An 18,520-nucleotide genomic window follows, 5' to 3' on the forward strand; every position below is an offset into this window, starting at 1 on the left:
CGCAACACGCCAATGTTTGACCAGTTCAACAACTTGGCAGGCCAAGTCGTCGACTTGGCCGAATGTTTAAAAGTTAAAACTTTCATCGTCGACAACACCGGAGTTGCCGCAGGGCCAATAAACGATGTAACAGCCATACAAACTGGGCTGGAGCACCCCGACTAGAAATCCAAGGTGCCTACACTAAAAGAGGAGTCAGTCATCCTCGGCCTCCGCGTCCATTCTCGACCAACCCGTTGAGCAAAACCACCTCGCGGAGCCCGATCCTGCCATTGCTGATCTCCGAGGTGAGATCCAAGAGATGAAACAGGAGATTGGCGAGAAGAATAGAGAGAAAGGGTCAGTGGACGAGTGGGAGAAGGATGGCAAGTCGCCATTCACCCCGGAGATGTTGGCCGCGCAAAGTCCTCCAACATTCAAGATACCTCAGCTTGATTCATATGACGGCACTACTGACCTGCTCGAGCATCTACGATCTTTCCAAAGGGTTATGGTCTTCCACGGCATGTTCGACACTATGATGTGCCGAGTCTTCCCTTCTACACTAAAGAAGGTCGTTGGCAGAGGGTACTCACGACTCCAGCCGAGCTCAATCACCTCCTTCAAGTAGTTTGGTGGCGCATTCGTGGCATAATTCATCAACAACCGCCCACGCCACAAGACCACAGATTTCCTTATGGCTGTGAAACAACATAAGGGCGAGAGACTGAGGGAATACGTTGCCCGCTTCAACACTAAGGCCGCTCAAATATCGGAGACCGACCATTTAGTGGCATTGACCGCCATGCGAATGGGTGTTAGAAACCGAAACCTCAAGCTCTCCTTGGCTAAGAAACACATTAAGACTTTGAGGGACTTGATGACCCACACAGGAAAGTATATAAATGCCAAGCAGACAATGGACACCGAGAGAGACATCGAGCTCAGTCGGCCCAAGGAAAAGTGGAGGAATATAGAAGACTCCAAAATGGGGGCTGGACGGAGCAAGCAGGCTTGGCACGATGATAAGACTCCAGTCGCGACTGAAGACTTACTCCAAGGTTCGAGAGGTATACTCCGCTTAACACCTCTTTGACGAATGTTTTGATGTAAATTGTCCACCAAGGCACCGTGAAGTGGCCAAAGAAGATGAAGGATAGCTGAAAATGGCGAGATCCAAAGTACTGTTGATTACATCAAAACTTCTGCCATGACATCAAAGAATGCTAGCATCTCAAGGAGGAGATCAAAAGTCTGATTCAAAGAGGTTATCTCAATAGGTACTTTCATGGACGAAACTGTACCTGGAATAATGAGCGACCTCTCAGGGATGATCTTCGGTCTCCCGGTCACAGGAACGAGGGCCGACCCCGACGAAACCCTGAGGCCCAAGAAGAAAGGCAACCTTGCGCCCTTGCAAAGGGGGAGGTCATTAACACCATCGTGGGCGGCTTGGCCGCTGGAGGCACGACGACGGCCGATCGTAAGGCCTACGCCAAACAAGTGACCTCCATGCACGGCCATGTAGACACCCCTATTTTGCTCCGCTTTAATCAACAGAGAAGTTTGTATTTTTCTATCAATTTTTCAGGTGTTTTCCATTTCTGGGTCCGTTCTCCATTTTGCCGAGTCTCTTTTTACTCTTTTGGATGTTTTCCAGCATATTTCCGTTGTTTCTTAATCCCCAGGTTTCGGACCTTCATTTGCAATTTCCTATCTATTTAATCATTTTTCCATTTTTCGGAAGTTTGCTAATTTTTCCCATTTCCGGAGATTTTTCTCATTTCTAGGGGTTTTCCAGAGATTCCACTCTTTATTCTCCATTGTTTCTCATGTGGTTTTGTTTCCTATTTTTCAGATTTTTTCTTCGAATTTTTCGGGAAATTCCTAGGATTTTCTTTGTTCTCCATCCGTTTTCTCTTCTAGGATTTCTTTTTTCCATAAAAATTGAGAAGGGAATTCGGCCGAGGAATGTACTTATCATTCGCATAATGGAGTTTCAAGTTGTAATGCAAGTGGGCCCATCTAATTTTTCAAATTAAATTTTATTCCATGGAATTTTGGCCAAGCAAGCGGGCCCGCCAAGTTTTCATGAATTAATAATGTTCGGGCAGCTAGAAGCGGGGCCGACCAACAAGAAATTTCGGATTTTATTCGGACAGTTTTGGCCCACCATTTTTTAATAAATTTTTTATTTCCCTTAAGAAGTGAAATTTGTCCAATTGGGAATGGGGCCTACCAACATTTCGAATGTTTTTCTAATCATGTTCGGTCACTAAAAGGTGGATCCATCCTAGCTACTTGGGATTTATGGTGTTGGAGTTAAAGAAGGGGACTCAAGTAATGCACTTCAAATAAAAGTTGAATTCTAAAAGGTTGGTGCCCACTTTGAAATCTCCTATTCAAGATAAGGATTGATCGTGAGTCTTTGATCAACAATAGGACTTTGGAAATCTTTTTTCCTATTCTAAAATTAATTCCCACAAGAGTTTGTGTTTAACTCTAACTCTCTTTGCTAAAATCTATAAGAAGTCCGGAAAATGATATGGAGACCGAGAGTAGCACCGATGGAGAGACCAACAATGAGAATGCGCCATGTGTGCAATAAAAATTACTTTCTTATTGATTTTCCTAAAAACTAAGGGACTCTCACGTCACTTGTGATTTTTTCCGAGAACCCATTTGTTCGGTCCTCTGCTCCGTGGTACTCTCAGTTTCTATAGCACTAGTAAGCAACCCCGTGCAATGGCCATTAAAAGGAATGATAAAAAGATGGGACATAAAGCCATGGCCATTAAAAGAGAGATGGGAGAAAGTCTTGGGTGGAAAGAGTCAGGGGCTAGAAACTAATGTTGGATGGTGAAAGGGCACAAGAGCTAGAAACGTCTTTTGAGATACGACAATGAGAAGCTAGAAACGTCTTTTGAGATACGACAATGAGAACCAAGGCATTCAATATCAGTTGGCCGGGAGTAAAATTGTGCAGACCAAGGAGAGATGGGCCTGGGCATAAGAGCCATAAACAAACTGAACTTGGCCTCTGCAACCAAGCTTGAATGGACTCTTTGGGTCTAGATCAGAAGGAAAAAGTACCATTCAGTGTACAGGTGGGTGTGTACATAAAAATGGATGTAAATACCTGTATGTCATTAAAAAATGGAGCCAAGTTTTGTTCTGTTCTAATGAAGAAGAATGGAGTTTTTGAAATACATTCTCTTCTTTGCCATTAAAAAAGAAAATCTTTGAAATACATCAAAGCAAATGCTAAGGATCAAAACTTCAGTTTTAACCCTGTCTTCGCTTTCTGTTCCAAACTCACTTCCAATAAAGATTCACAGCCAAAACCAAACAGAAAACAAAATACATTAACCTGTAATGAAGAAAAACACAGAGCATGGCAGAGGAAGCTGCAAAATTTCTAGCAATAAAATATCCACCAAAAAAGAACATCAAAATTCTTATAGTTCAGTGCAAAATTCTTAAAAAGTAGGCCACCAAAGTTCTTGACAATGCTATCTAGTGCTGAAAAACCCTCTAAAATATCAAAGAAAAGAAATGAAAGTAATCAAAACAGAGATGTTTTAATTAATAATTGATACCAAGATGCTATTTATGAAGGCAAAAGAATGCTTAAAAGATGACAATAGCCTTTGACAATACTCCCAGAGCAATCACTAACACATTTAGAGATAATGGTATTAATTTGAACTTTATTTACCAGGGATTTGCTTGCGTCCATCGCAAAAGCATTTCGCAGATGGTCTGTTGCATGTCAGACCAGCCACCTTGTGAATGAAGACAATAGCTGCTGAAAAGTGAGCCTGTGTGGCTGGTCCAACATGCGACAGACCATCTGCCAAATGCCTTTTACAATAGACGCTAGCAAATCCCTATTTACCATTAGAAATCTGATGCCGAAAATTAGTACCCTTCTATTTTAAACTACAGATATCAAAGGCAAAAATATGGGAAACTCCAAAAGTTATAAGGGAATTGCTAGCGTCCATCTCAAAAGGCGATTAGCGGGCTGGTCTGTCGCACATCAGACCAGCCACCTCATGAATGGAGACAAAAGCTGTTGTCTTCATTCACGAGATGGCTGGTCTGACATGTGACAGACCAGCCGCGAAACGCCTTTTGCGATGGACCCTAGCAAATCCCAAGTTATAAAAACAGTACATTATTCAAACCTGACAGAGAAAGGGTATTAGAAGTTCATTGAAGTGAAGAAATGAAGAATGCAGACTACACCCTCCAATTGGAATTTTCCGATAAAAGGAATGGCTGTTGCTTCTCTTTCCTGCTCGTCCTACAATATTTCCATCTGAATCCAATCAGTGAGCAAGTAGATATGAAAATCCCCCAAAAAATGTAAAACAACAAAGAGTAAAGAAGGAAACAGAAATAGCAGACCTGAAGGTGGCTGTGGGATGGGAAACCTTTGCAGTTAAAACCAAGGTTTATCCCCAAGACGACTTGAAAATGAATTCCTTGCATCCATTTGCTTGTCAAAGTCTCCTGACCAGAGCTTGAGAGTTTCAAAGAACCCCAATCAAACCATTAACTGCCATTTTTTCTTCTCATGCTTTCCCTCATTCCCATTCCTCTTCTCCTCATTCCCAACCAAATTGCTTTGTCTCCTCTTCTCCCATGGGTGGGATTAGGGTAAAAAAAGAAAAGAAACACGGACTGTGAGAGGCGAAAGAAATGATTGGTACGAATTTTGCTTCTCATGGAGAGAAGGAGAGAGAGAGGCGAGGGAGGTGTCCCAAAATAGGCCGACAGGTGTCCTTGAACATGCATGGGGCAAAAAATAAAGGGCACTTATATGGTGGCCGACCGTCATCATGAAGGGCGGAGAGCGAAACCTCTCTCTTGATTTTTAATCTAAGGCTCAGTTTCCCGGGAATCTGACGTGGCATTAGGAAAATAAATCCAGGGAAACTGTGTAGGAAAAGGTTTCCCGCGCCTGTTCACGTGTGCAGAAACTGTGTAGGAAAAGGTTTCCCGAGAAACCGCTTGCCCACCTTTTTTCACTAGTTTTCCCGGGAAAGCAAATCCGACCAAAATAGTGGGATTTGGTTTCCCACACTTGTGAGAAAAGAGACATTTTCACATCATTTTTGGCAATTTCCATGTCATTATTTGACATTTTCCACCTAGGCTTGTTACTTTCTCAGGAAAGCAAGTGAACACTAAAATTCTGTCTTGTCAAGGTCTTGTCAGGGAAAAAAGAGGCTGTTTTCCAGGGATTTGCTTTCCCGGGAATGCAAGTGAACAAAGCCTAAGGGAAAGCACCGTTTTTTACTTTTCCTTGGTTCAAAAACAAGGCAGGAGGTCTCGTCTCCTTCCGCCAAAAAACAACCTCACGGTCGGGCATTATATAAAAACTCAAAAATAAATAATTGGCCAAAATTTTGTTAGGATATCGAGAGATAGAAACCATTTTGCTAAAATCATAGGACAGAGTGGAGATTTTTTCTCCAATAAATAGAAACAATTTTGCTAATATACGTGGGATATTGAATAATAGAAACAATTTTGCTAAAAATGTAGGATTATTTTGAGATTTTTTCTACAATCCAAATATATCAACTTATAGAGATTTTAACGTTTTTTTTAGGACGGGTGCCACGTGGCCCACCCACGTCGTTCAGAATTCTATTTTACATATATACTAGTTGCAGACCCATGCGATGCACGGGGCGACAAAAGACAAAAAGCAACATTGCAAATTGATGGGTATTTAAAAGGAGGAATCAAACAATTGAAAATAGAGAAATTAAATAATTGATAACATTACTAATTGATTAAAAAATTATATACATAATTGATGGTGTTGAAAACCAATAATGAGAGAAGACACTTAATGAGAATGACTTGGCATCAAACTTGGAATTTTAAATATTTTTCATGAACATCCAGAAGAAAGGCCCAATTTCCTATTCTTGTTCAAATCATACCCATTTTTGCTCATAAACTTCATCCTATTCTTGTTCAAATCATATCCATTTTTGCTCATAAACATCATCACAGTGAATGAGAGTAATCGAATATGAAGATAATGGTAGTAATAATAAAAATCTTTCGATTGAAGATTATATATATATGTGTGTGTGTGTGCTGAAACATCAGTCCGTTTGGTTGCCGGAATTTTTTTAATTCTTGGGACTTTTGTGGAATTTCCGCAGGAAACCCACGTTTGGTTGCTGGGCCCAAAATAATCCTAGGAACCAAAATAACCCCCGCACGAAAGCCTACCCTGGAAAAAAAAAATACTCCCAGGAACCAAAAATAAGCTTGCAGTTTCTTCCCAACAGTTCAAGCAACCAAACATGGGATTTTTATTTTATCGGAATACTTCCAGGGAGTTTTTTTTTCCACCAATCTCTCAGGAAGTTTTTTGTTCCACAAAAATCCCAAGAACCAAAAAAATTCCGGCAACCAACATCAATTATAACAAAAGTAGATAGGAACAACTAATACACACTGGATTATTTTGTAGGCTCTCGATTTAAAGGAATATGTTATGTAAAATGGGAATTGAGAGAGAGAGAGAGAGAGAGAGAGAGAGAGAGAGAGAGAGACCCATTCATTAACAAAATCCTTAAAAATTGAAATGTTTAAAAAAAAGGAGACAACACCCATCAACTATAACAGGCAAATCTGAGTTATGAAATTTCTTAGTGTGACTGGGAGCAACATTTAAACTTCAAATTTGCAATTTGAGGAGTCACTAGTGTCACCAAAATTAGCTTAGTTGTATGGAACGTAAAATCCTGCAGTACATATAGGCAAGTTTTAATAATAATAATCATGATGATGATGAGAGTAAAACACATGTTGAAAACCACATAGTTGTACATAATGATATGTATTCCTGAAACATATGTCATGAAGAAACTTACAAAAAATTCCTTTACAGCCAAGTGGAAGTTTTAAAATTCAGGGCTGGTTGGGCGACTTTTCCTTTGTTCAATTACAAATGAGGAATAACCTAAACCACCGTAGTTCAAGTTTTAATTAGAGGTGCCTTCAATTTACAATCCTATCGCCCTAAGTAAGCCTTATCCATATTATTTCCCTTTAAATCAAGGGAAAACATGGTTAAAAAACTCAGCATGACACACTCTTCTTGCAGGCATTCTTTAAAAGAAATGGAGTGAAATTCCATTGGAAATGGCAAAACAGCTTTTAAGGGTACTTCCTAAGAGAAGAGAACGTAGCATCCGAATATAAAAGCTTCATTGTCAATAAGCATATGCCGTCTACCCCAGGAAAAAAACCCTTCATTCTCTACTCCAGCCGGAGTAATAGGAAGTCGACCTTTCTCCTAAAACCATTAAAAATAGGGAAGTGATATTTACGCCCCTTTTGATCACTAGGGACACCCAGCGCCAGTGTATCAATGACTAAAAGGGGGCTAATGTACTTGACTTCAGAAAAATCCACTGGGTTTGATTGCCCCGTACACTGGCGATGAGTGTCCCTGGTGATCAAAAGGGGCGTAAATATCACTTCCCTAAAAATATTATAAAATCTGATGAAGGATCCTAACGAAACATAACAAAAACACAGAATCAAAACCTTATAGTGAAGAAGAGAATTGATAAGAATTAACAGCAAAATAAGAATACCTCTAAGAAAAAGATACGTTCTATCTCCGTGCACTACAAGAAAAGGGACATTCACCGACGGTCATGACCGTTGGTCGGTGTATATACCAATGAATGTCGGTGTAACTTACAACGACACTTTTAGTGAATGTCACTGATGCTACCGTGCCTAAATGTATGTGCCGACGTTTATTGAAAAACGCCGGTGATACCATTTATACCGGCGTTTATGAACGTCGTTATAAATAAAAATCAAACGTTGTTGTTAAGGTAATCGCCGACGCTTTAAGAAACCGTTGGTGTATATAATATTACACCAACGGTCACGACTGTCATTAAATCCCAAGTGGGCCTTTGGATACGTATATTTACCGTCGTTTTTGGAGCGTTGGTAATTACACCGACGGTTACTGACCATTGGTGAATATGCTATTCATCGACGTTTTTAGAGCGTCGGTGATAAGACCGACTCTCACAAAACATCATTGAATAGGATATGGCTGCACTTTGATTGTTGAAATCACCGACGGTCCTGACTGTCGGTAAATATAGATAAATATTTTATTTTTCTTAAATCCCTTTATTTTGATTTTGTCCATCAAATGGAGATACAACCTGTAACATGTACATAGGGGATCTTATTATACAACCTCCCACTACAATGGCATTGAAACAAACCATCTTTACAAATTATAATTATATAACAAACTAAATTTACAAGCAAGGACAATATATTGAAGATTGTAAACAAGCTAAAGTTACAAGCAAAATTTGATCTTCTCTTCTTCCCACACGTGACTTCACCAACCCGTATAAAAACTCTGAAAATGAATATCCTTTTTGGCAGATTTAGCCTTATTGTTTGAAGCCCCACATTCTTTGAAAATGGGTATGGGAACAATTAAGAATATTGGATGTTGAAGAGGGTATTATTCATGCATTCTTTGAACTAGATAACCTCAAACATGAGCTTGCTTTTGCGCTAGATATTTCATTACTCCAATCAGAGCTCAAAAATCTTTCTTTGCAGCTTGCTTTTGTCACTGCACATCATATTTGTAATAGAAATTAACATAGCAACATAACCACACAAAAGGTCCATTAGTTGATATGTTTTAGCAGTGCTTACAATATAAACATTTCAATAAAAATAAATCAAATGACCCCTCAGTTTCAAACTAGTATAACAGGTGGCAAAAGAATAGCTCTCTGTTTTGGATTGCACCAAAAAAATTTAGTCTCTTATAGACCAGCTAATACATATTGAATTAAGGGTGATATGAATGCCAACAAGACCTATGCATAAGATTGGTACCCAACACCGGCATCTTAAATATCGGCAAAACCATCTAAAATCACCACATGGAAACAGGATTTGCATGATAGGGCTAGATGCCTAACAACAAATGCTAAGCAATTTTAAATACCCATAGAAAATTCAGTCTACTACATTGTTGAAGATTGCTTGGGTGGCATAAATTTGCCTGCAATGTCAGCCTTCAATTTCAACTAGTTGCAGACCCGTGCAATGCACGGGGCGAGAGAAAAAACTAAATTGTTTATAAAAAGTAGGTCAAGCTTCACATGAGAGTAAGCAAAAGAACAAAAATGAAAATCCTAGATAGCACCCTGAAGTTAGAGTGAATACAAATTATGGAAAGACTAAAATCTTGTATAAGGAAAAGCAAATTTTTTTTTTTTTAATGTTTAAAAGCAAGTAATTATCCTCAACCATAGAGAAGAAATAGGTAAAGTAACACAAAATAGAGCAATAAAAAATGGCAACGTATGAAGTTCATGATCCGTGGGCAGACTGTAGTTCCTTTTCCTCGTAGAAGTAAGAATCCCAAACAGAGACATGGATTACAAACATAGACAACTATTGCAAGAAAAGAATGAAAAGAAGAATCCCATATAAATAATCGCACTGGCGTGGAACATGGATGAAATCCATACTTATAGTTATTCGGGTAGTCCGTCGTCATGTCGATCTTGTCTCTTTCTATCACTGGTTGGTGGTGTATAAAGAAAATGTAAAACAAAACCTTAGAGAGACGGGGGATATTATTCTCGTAGAAGTAAGATTACAAACATAGATAACTATTGCAAGAAAAGATGAAAAAGAAGAAAACCATATAAATGATCACACTGGCGTGGAACATGGATAAATTCAATAGCTTATAGTTGTTCGATCTCGTGCAACCATTCAAATGGGACATTAATGTCGCTATGGAGGTAATAAACTAATCTTTTCTAAATTTATCATAACTAATATTTACAAATAATCATATTTGACTTCAAAACCATTTGCATATGAGATTATTGTATATGCAAATGAATATTAGAGGTATAGAAAGAGAAGGGTAGAGAGAAAGAGTACCTTCCAAACCCCACTACTTACAAATAATCATATTCGACTTCAAAACCATTAGCATATAAGATTATTGAATATGCAAATAAGTGTTAGAGGTATCCAAAGAGAAGGGCAGAGAGAAAGAGTACCTTCCAAATCTCCTCAATATAAATACAAGGTGACTTCTGAAGAGGTCTCCCATCATTAAATGCACCAATGATACATAATTTAAAGAGACAAATAAGAAGCTTCACGGAAGACACCATTAACTTTTCATCCGGTAGACTAAACACCTACATGGAAAAAATAGATTGAGAAGAATTAAAACACCGCTTAGAACAGTAGATAGAAATTAAGAATTTAGAGAGATCCTCCACAAATTTCACCGAAAAAAGAAATCGATAAGAATTAGTACTCTGCTAAGAACAGTATATAGAAATTTCGGAGGTCCTCCACAAATTTTGAGAGAGGCATTAAGGGCTTCACGATACGGAAACACGCTCGAATAGCTTCATCAATTTGCCATAGTAGCAAAATTAGCCGCCAAAGAAATCGATACAAAGAAAGAAAACACTTTCAAATTTTCAACTAAATAGAGTCCTAGAACATACCTCTCATTGTCTCTCTCTCGGAAAAGCCCAAACTCCTCGCTATCTATTGCCATGATCATATAATGTAACTCCTCCCTCTTCTAGGCGGCAAACTAAATACCAAATTTCCTCCTTTTTTTTATTAACTCCTTGTCTTCCAGCTACAAAAACGAAATCCCCAATTTCAAGAGAGTTGTTGAAACAAAAAGGAAGTTACTACCTTTTGACTTTTAGTGAGAAGAAAAACAGATAAAATAAAAAGAGAGTCAACCCATATAATAAATTTAAAAGGCTTTGAATTGATATGAGAACCACTATCTGGGATGTTTTGTAACATAACAAAAGACTATCAAATCGAGGATTTCAAGAAAATCGACAGTAAAGAGATTCATGCTTAGATTATTAACTTCTTCCCATCGTTTCACTTGAAGCAACACCAATTCACAACATAAAATAATCACTCTTCCATTTCCTCGAATGCATAAACAATGACTTAGATTCCAAAATCAAATGGTCGTAGAGCAGAAATTAAAATTACCTGAACTGCGTCTATCAGTTTTGGTCTATCAGAATCAGCAGCAGGACAGGTTCCAAAGATCAAAGAGCTAGGCCATACATTTCCCAAAAAAAAATACCTACAAAAACACATCATCCTGATAAAATAGTGAAGAAAGAAATATAATTGCAGAGGGTAGAGAGTTGGTTTTACATTGAAATCAGGTTGGGTTCATGTTGAATCAATTCATTTTTTCCACAAAATCAATGCTCAAAGGATACTTGGATAACATTTCTTATTAAAAATAACTCATGCACAGGGATCATGTTACTATATTCCTGAGATAATAATCTACAACAAAAGATATAAATATCTTTGCCTTTGCCTGAATGAAATCAACATGAGCAAAACTCTGTTGGAAGCCCTGTATAATCTTCTTGCTTGGAGGAGCTGTTCCACATGACATCTGCTTCTAAAATCCCAAGTCATAAGTGTGACTCTGCTCGATCAATAGCTCAATCTGGAGAGAGAGAGAAAGAGAGAGAGAGAGAGAGAGAGAGAGAGGCTCTATCCTCTGGGAGGGGGGGGTGAAGTTCACAATCAATAGGGAGATAACAACCTGGTAATTTAACAGTTAGAGAAGAATATCAATATATATATATATATATATATATATATATATATTGAAAATCCGATGTAGGGGGGTCCCAAGTTATAATAGAAATAGCAACTATGAGGAGGGAGAATACGGTTGTTTAAGAAAACTAGAATTTACCAATTTGAAGACCTTAAACCGATTAAGAGATCAAAAACAATATTCAAGTTAAATCTAATGGTGCAATGCAAAATAAAAGAGCAAAGAGATAGAAAGAGTGCACCCGAGATTTAAAGTGGTTCGGTCCTCAAATCCGAGGCCTACTCCACTCCACCAACCAAACCCGTTGATGGCTTCACTATTTGATCTTCTTAACCTTGGCGAAGATCGAATGCCAATTACAATAGCTTTAACTTTGGTGGCTATCCTCACCCCAATAGCTTTAACCTCGGTGGCTATCCTCACCACGGAGAATGGGCTTCGCTTCTCCGAATACTCACCCGAATACAACACTCGAAGGTTGAAAGAAAGAAATGAAAAATCCCTCACAAGGGTTACAAAATGGATGTACAAATTTGAGCCTATGATCCAAATCCTAAAGATGGTGATGAGAGGCACAATTGAAGTTTGATTCACTCTTGGATATTCAAATGAAGTTTTAGAGTGTTAGGATAGATGGTTTGTATGTTTAGAACACCTATATTTATAGGAAAAACAAAATATGACCGTTCAGTGGCATTACGGTAATTTCTGGAAAAACACCAACGGATATAAATCTAGCCGTTATTAGTGTTCTCGGAGTTCCGAGAATATTTCTCAGAGTTCCGAGAAAAAATCTCGGAGTTCCGGGAATTCTAACAGAAGATGAAAATGTCTACTGGACCATTTCTCGGAGTTCCGAGAAGCCTATGCAGAGCAGATTTTCAATTCTGTTTTGGGCTTCCAGTTCTCAACCATGATGGGATTGCTATGAGGGTTCCAAGGTGTTGGAACTCCACAAATACAATCACTTGTTTATTTAGGGTGTGTGAGATTAACTTAATTATGCCTCTAAAAGCCTAATCTAGGTTTGGATCAAATACATTCTAAAAGACAAAAAATGGTCTTCAATATGAATTTCTTCATGTCTTCAAATCTTCATAACTTCTTGCTTGATGACTTTGGCCTTCCAATTGGTGGTCCAATGTGAGCTTCTTGGCCTTCAATCCAAGCATCCTTGATCTTACTTTATCATAATCTACAACTTAGACATTCAAACACATTAGTGATAAATGATCACTTGTGTATTGGAATCATCAAAACAAGATGGGAATGCCAAGGTAAAAACCATTGGGCTTACAATCTCCCCCTTTTTTATGATGACAAGCACAAGAGATTTACAAATCAAAGCATATACTCTTTTCACATTTTTCTTACTCTAGAGTCTTTACTCTAGATTCTTCTCCCCCTTTGTCATCAACAAAAAGAAGGGGTAAGAAAAACAAAGGGTTTAAAATTTACAATTTTAAAGCTCCCCCTTTTTCAAAGAAAAATTCAATTTTAACTCCCCCTAGTTAAAATAATTTTACAATACAAGAGGGGTTATCAAAAAACCATACAAATGAAATATATTCAATTTTAAGTTCAGAAACCCCTAATCTACACAATATGAATAACATCATATGGGGGTTTTGGGAACCCAAGATTTCTTGGTCCCACATCTAGCCCTACTCTTGGATGCACATTGGAATTGGTAATGACCACCATTCATTCCACAAAAATGGCATCTAACAAGAGGGTTAGATACACTAGTCCTATCATGATAAGCATGTTGAGGTCTAAGACTAGTTTTACTTAGGATTATGTCAATAATTTTATTTCCATTTAGAAATCCATGTAAACATAATCTAAGTCTCTCGTTTTCATTATGAAGATGGGATGTTTGAACTAAAAGCTCATTTCTTTCATCTTCATAAGAATTGGAGGAGCTTGCCATATTTTGAAATTTTAAAAGTTGGCAAGTTTTCTCATCCAAACTACCCTTAAGGGTATCAATCTCAAGTTTATGATTTGCAAGATTAACTTGTTCTTGAGATATGGAAGAAGATAAATCTCTTTTCAAAAAATCAAGTTCTTTTTCTAATTTTAAAATGGATTTTTTAAGAACCTTGTTTTTGGAAATTTGGGTATGCAAGGTTTCACATAATTCATCATAAGGTATGCTTTCACTTTTACTACTAGATGAAGAATATGAGGGGTTAGAGTTTACCTCAACTTCATGGGTGAATGTCATGAAGCAAAGATCATCTTTTTTATTTTCTTCCCCTTCACTTGAGCTTTTGCCCGATGTGCTTAACGCATCCCAACCGGCGGCAAGAGCCTTATGCTTCTTCCAATCCTTCTTACCCTTGTACTTAGAGGAAGATGATTTTAGAAGTGGACAATCCGGTCTTTTGTGTCCTATCTTCTTGCAATTGAAGCATATTAAGGCTCCATCAACATCACTTTCTTCTTTCTTTTTCTTATCTTTCTTATGCTTCTTTCTCCACAAGCTCTTGAATCTTCGTAAAGCTTCTTCTTCGTCACTATCCGCTTCACTTGATGAGTCTTCCTTGGAAGCCTTGAGTGCTAGGGATCTAAATTCCCTCTCCTTCTCCTTTGGCTTCTTTTCCTCTTGTCGGCTAGTAAGGAGCATCTCATGGGTGATGAGAGATCCTACAAGCTCCTATATGGTTAGCGTCTTGAGATTTTTTGACTCTTGAATCGCGGTCACCTTTGGATCCCAATGTGGAGGAAGAGACCTAAGCAACTTACTTACAAGCTCATCATTAGGATAAGATTTACCAAGATTAGCCAGTTCGTTAGAAATAATAGAAAAACGAGTATACATTTCCGAAATACTCTCGTTTGGACTCATTCTAAACATTTCATACTTGCTCTTTAACAAGTTTATTTTGGAATCCTTGACTTGTGATGTTCCCTCATGGGTAGTCGCAAGGGTATCCCAAATAGTCTTGGCGGAATCAAAAAGAGCAACTCGATTAAACTCCTCGGTAGCTAAGGCACAAAACAAGGAATTTATTGCTTTGTAGTTCAAATTAGCTTGCCTTTTCTCTATCACATTCCATTCTTCAAATGGTTTGGAAGGTACATTGTATCCATTTTCAACAATGTACCAAAGTTCCACATCTATCGAAAGAAGATAGATGCGCATCCTTGTTTTCCAATGTCCATAGTTTGACCCATTGAAGAAAGGAGGTCTAGTTGTGGAATGGCCTTCCGGAAGTCCGGTTCCAATTTGGTGTGCCATTTCACAATTAGAAGTTGCCAAATAAAATCTTTCCCTAGTTAGATTTTTGAAATAACTTTCACAAAAATTTTAAAATCTTTTAAGAGCCAAGGCTCTGATACCAAGTGAAAATCCGATGTAGGGGGGTCCCAAGTTATAATAGAAATGGCAACTATGAGGAGGGAGAATACGGTTGTTTAAGAAAACTAGAATTTACCAATTTGAAAACCTTAAACCGATTAAGAGATCAAAAACAATATTCAAGTTAAATCTAATGGTGCAATGCAAAATAAAAGAGCAAAGAGATAGAAAGAGTGCACCCGAGATTTAAAGTGGTTCGGTCCTCAAATCCGAGGCCTACTCCACTCCACCAACCAAACCCGTTGATGGCTTCACTATTTGATCTTCTTAACCTTGGCGAAGATCGAATGCCAATTACAATAGCTTTAACTTTAGTGGCTATCCTCACCCCAATAGCTTTAACCTCGGTGGCTATCCTCACCACGGAGAATGGGCTTCGCTTCTCCGAATACTCGCCCGAATACAACACTCGAAGGTTGAAAGAAAGAAATGAAAAATCCCTCACAAGGGTTACAAAATGGATGTACAAATTTGAGCCTATGATCCAAATCCTAAAGATGGTGATGAGAGGCACAATTGAAGTTTGATTCACTCTTGGATATTCAAATGAAGTTTTAGAGTGTTAGGATAGATGGTTTGTATGTTTAGAACACCTATATTTATAGGAAAAACAAAATATGACCGTTCAGTGGCATTACGGTAATTTCTGGAAAAATACCAACGGATATAAATCTAGCCGTTATTAGTGTTCTCGGAGTTCCGAGAATATTTCTCGGAGTTCCGAGAAAAAATCTCGGAGTTCCGGGAATTCTAACAGAAGATGAAAATGTCTACTGGACCATTTCTCGGAGTTCCGAGAATAATTCTCGGAGTTCCGAGAATTCTCGGAGTTCCGAGAAAAACTCTCGGAGTTCCGAGAAGCCTATGCAGAGCAGATTTTCAATTCTGTTTTGGGCTTCCAGTTCTCAACCATGATGGGATTGCTATGAGGGTTCCAAGGTGTTGGAACTCCACAAATACAATCACTTGTTTATTTAGGGTGTGTGAGATTAACTTAATTATGCCTCTAAAAGCCTAATCTAGGTTTGGATCAAATACATTCTAAAAGACAAAAAATGGTCTTCAATATGAATTTCTTCATGTCTTCAAGTCTTCATGACTTCTTGCTTGATGACTTTGGCCTTCCAATTGGTGGTCCAGTGTGAGCTTCTTGGCCTTCAATCCAAGCATCCTTGATCTTACTTTATCATAATCTACAACTTAGACATTCAAACACATTAGTGATAAATGATCACTTGTGTATTGGAATCATCAAAACAAGATGGGAATGCCAAGGTAAAAACCATTGGGCTTACATATATATATATATATATATATATATATATATATATGAGAAAACGGTTCCTACACATATGTGTAGAGAATTCTCTAAACATTAGTGATGTGTGAGATGTGGCTTAACATCAACCCTTAGATCAAAACGCATCTAAGCCATCCATTAAAAAAATGAAAGGGTTTCTCACGCCCAAACCCAAACACGAACAGAGAACAAAAACGAGGAAAACCCAAAATCTAGGGCATCTGAGGAAGAAGCCCAAATCTGTAAACCTTTTCTCTTCTCTGATTACCTTCTCTGGTTTCGATCAAACCTCATCTCCTTGTATCTCCTAATCTGTCTGAGAAAACGGCAAAAACCCGATTGTGCTCAAACAATATCGAAGCCGGCTCGGGTTTTGTACGAACTCTCGTCTCCTCGCATCTCCTTCACAGTTCGAGGTAGACCGTCGAAGAAGAACAAGGGTGCAACCCAAAGCCGACAATCTCCTTCACCAGGTAAGTCGTTCCTTCTCTGTTCTCTTTTTTTTTCCATTTTTTAATGCTAAAAGAGGGGAAGAATCGGGTTTTTGGGTTTATCTTTGTTTTTGGGTTTCTTGCTCTTGGTGAAGGAGATCGTCGGCTTTGGGTGAAGGAGATGTTGGTGAAGCAGAAACCCAAAATGCTTATTTCTCAGCAAGAAACCCAAATCTATAAACCTCTTCTCTGTTCTTTTTATTTTTTCCATTTTTTTATGGTAAAAGAGGAAGAATCGGGTGTTGTGGGAACAGAGAAGGAAGAAGAGCTTCTCTCTTTTTATTTACGTTTCCCATTTTTTTATGGTAAAAGAGGAAGAATCGGGTGTTGTGGGAACCTCTTCTCTCTTTTTATTTACGTTTCCCTTTTTCCCCTCAAAATGCAGGGATTAGGGGTAGCGTTCCTCTATTACGGTAGTTAAATCTGTGGAGGAACAGAGAAGGAAGAAGAGCTTTTTTACTCAACATAGTCTGAACTGGTAAGAGTTTATTAATATTTTTTTGATTTTATTTCCACTGTTGAAGGGATTTAAATGCTTATTTCCAGTATGAATTAGGGTTTCTATCGATGTTTAGGTTGTTATAATTTTCTCTTTAGCTTTTACGGCTTTGTGTACATAAATGGAGCAAAGGGCATCAGAAGGAGAAGGTCGATAATGTGGGAATCTTTTCTCCCTCCCCTTTTCTATTTCTCCTGTAGTATATTTTTTGTCGTGTAGAATTGTATGGGCTTTTGTATTGCAGGATTTTTTGTGAACATCATTTAATTGATTTTCTGTGACATTTGAAGTGGAAATATGGGATATGTTCTGATTGTGTGCAGATAGTTAAGTTTAATCGATGGCATCGTCTACTGAGAGTGATGGTAGTTCAACTGTGGTGAATTGTGAGTGTCAAAAGAAAGCATGTATCAGAATAACTAAGTCAGATAAGAATGGAAACCGAGGACGGCCCTACTACACATGTGGATTTGTTGTAAGTAAAAATTCATACGTGTGATTTAATTTCTTGATCAAATTTCAAATTCCTAAAGCTCATGCAACACACAGGAACTTGGCATCAAGAAGTGTGAGTATTTCCGTTGGTGTCAAAATGATGTTGACGACAACGAATTTCGTTTGAGGAGGGACAACATGATTGCAAATCAACGTCTGCAAAGGTTGGAGAGCGAGGTTGCCGAATTGAAGGTGTTGGTGCAACAGGGACGTGAAGCCATTAAAGTGTTGGAAAGGTTGGATAATGAGGTTGCTGAATTGAAGGTGTTGGTGCAACAGGGACGTGAAGCCGTTAAAGTGGTCGAGAATGAAACTGGGTGGATTAAAGTTATGGGTGTTGTGGTTTTTTTCCTTTTTTTAAAAAAAAAAAAATGTAGCACTAAGTGAGGTGGGAAGAATGAAAGAGTCTCAATCATATTGTAACAGACATATGTGTAGTAATGGTTTGCTTGTTTAGTTGTAAGCTTCATATGGTTTTGCCATGGTTGCACTTGTAAATTGACTGATAAGTCGACTCTACAAACAGGACTGGTGTTCAATCTCATGTGGGCTATATATCTCATGTACTACATTGGAAGAAATGGATTTGGATTCATGTGAATTAATTAACCAAAATGATGAGCATAAACAAACAAATGTGGCAAAGGCAATTTTCTTCTTTTGCAAGCGAGTTATCAACGTTCTGACAAAATGTTAG

The 18,520-nt window shown here is 38.2% G+C and overlaps 1 long non-coding RNA gene across 1 annotated transcript; it reads right to left on the reverse strand.

The window, feature by feature from the left end:
- Positions 1-8,277: 8,277 nt before the first annotated feature.
- On the reverse strand, positions 8,278-10,695 carry LOC143863948 (uncharacterized). Its single transcript, XR_013241044.1, has 4 exons — positions 10,560-10,695; positions 10,364-10,457; positions 10,098-10,241; positions 8,278-8,638 (listed from the first exon to the last, which is right to left on the reverse strand). It is a non-coding gene; the product is annotated as an uncharacterized LOC143863948 (long non-coding RNA).
- Between the last annotated feature and the right edge of the window lie 7,825 nt (positions 10,696-18,520).

The sequence above is a fragment of the Tasmannia lanceolata genome, unplaced genomic scaffold (genome assembly GCF_043159265.1).
Source record: "Tasmannia lanceolata isolate RefF3 unplaced genomic scaffold, GAP_Taslan_0.1 ptg000003l, whole genome shotgun sequence".
In the NCBI taxonomy this organism is placed as follows: domain Eukaryota; kingdom Viridiplantae; phylum Streptophyta; class Magnoliopsida; order Canellales; family Winteraceae; genus Tasmannia; species Tasmannia lanceolata.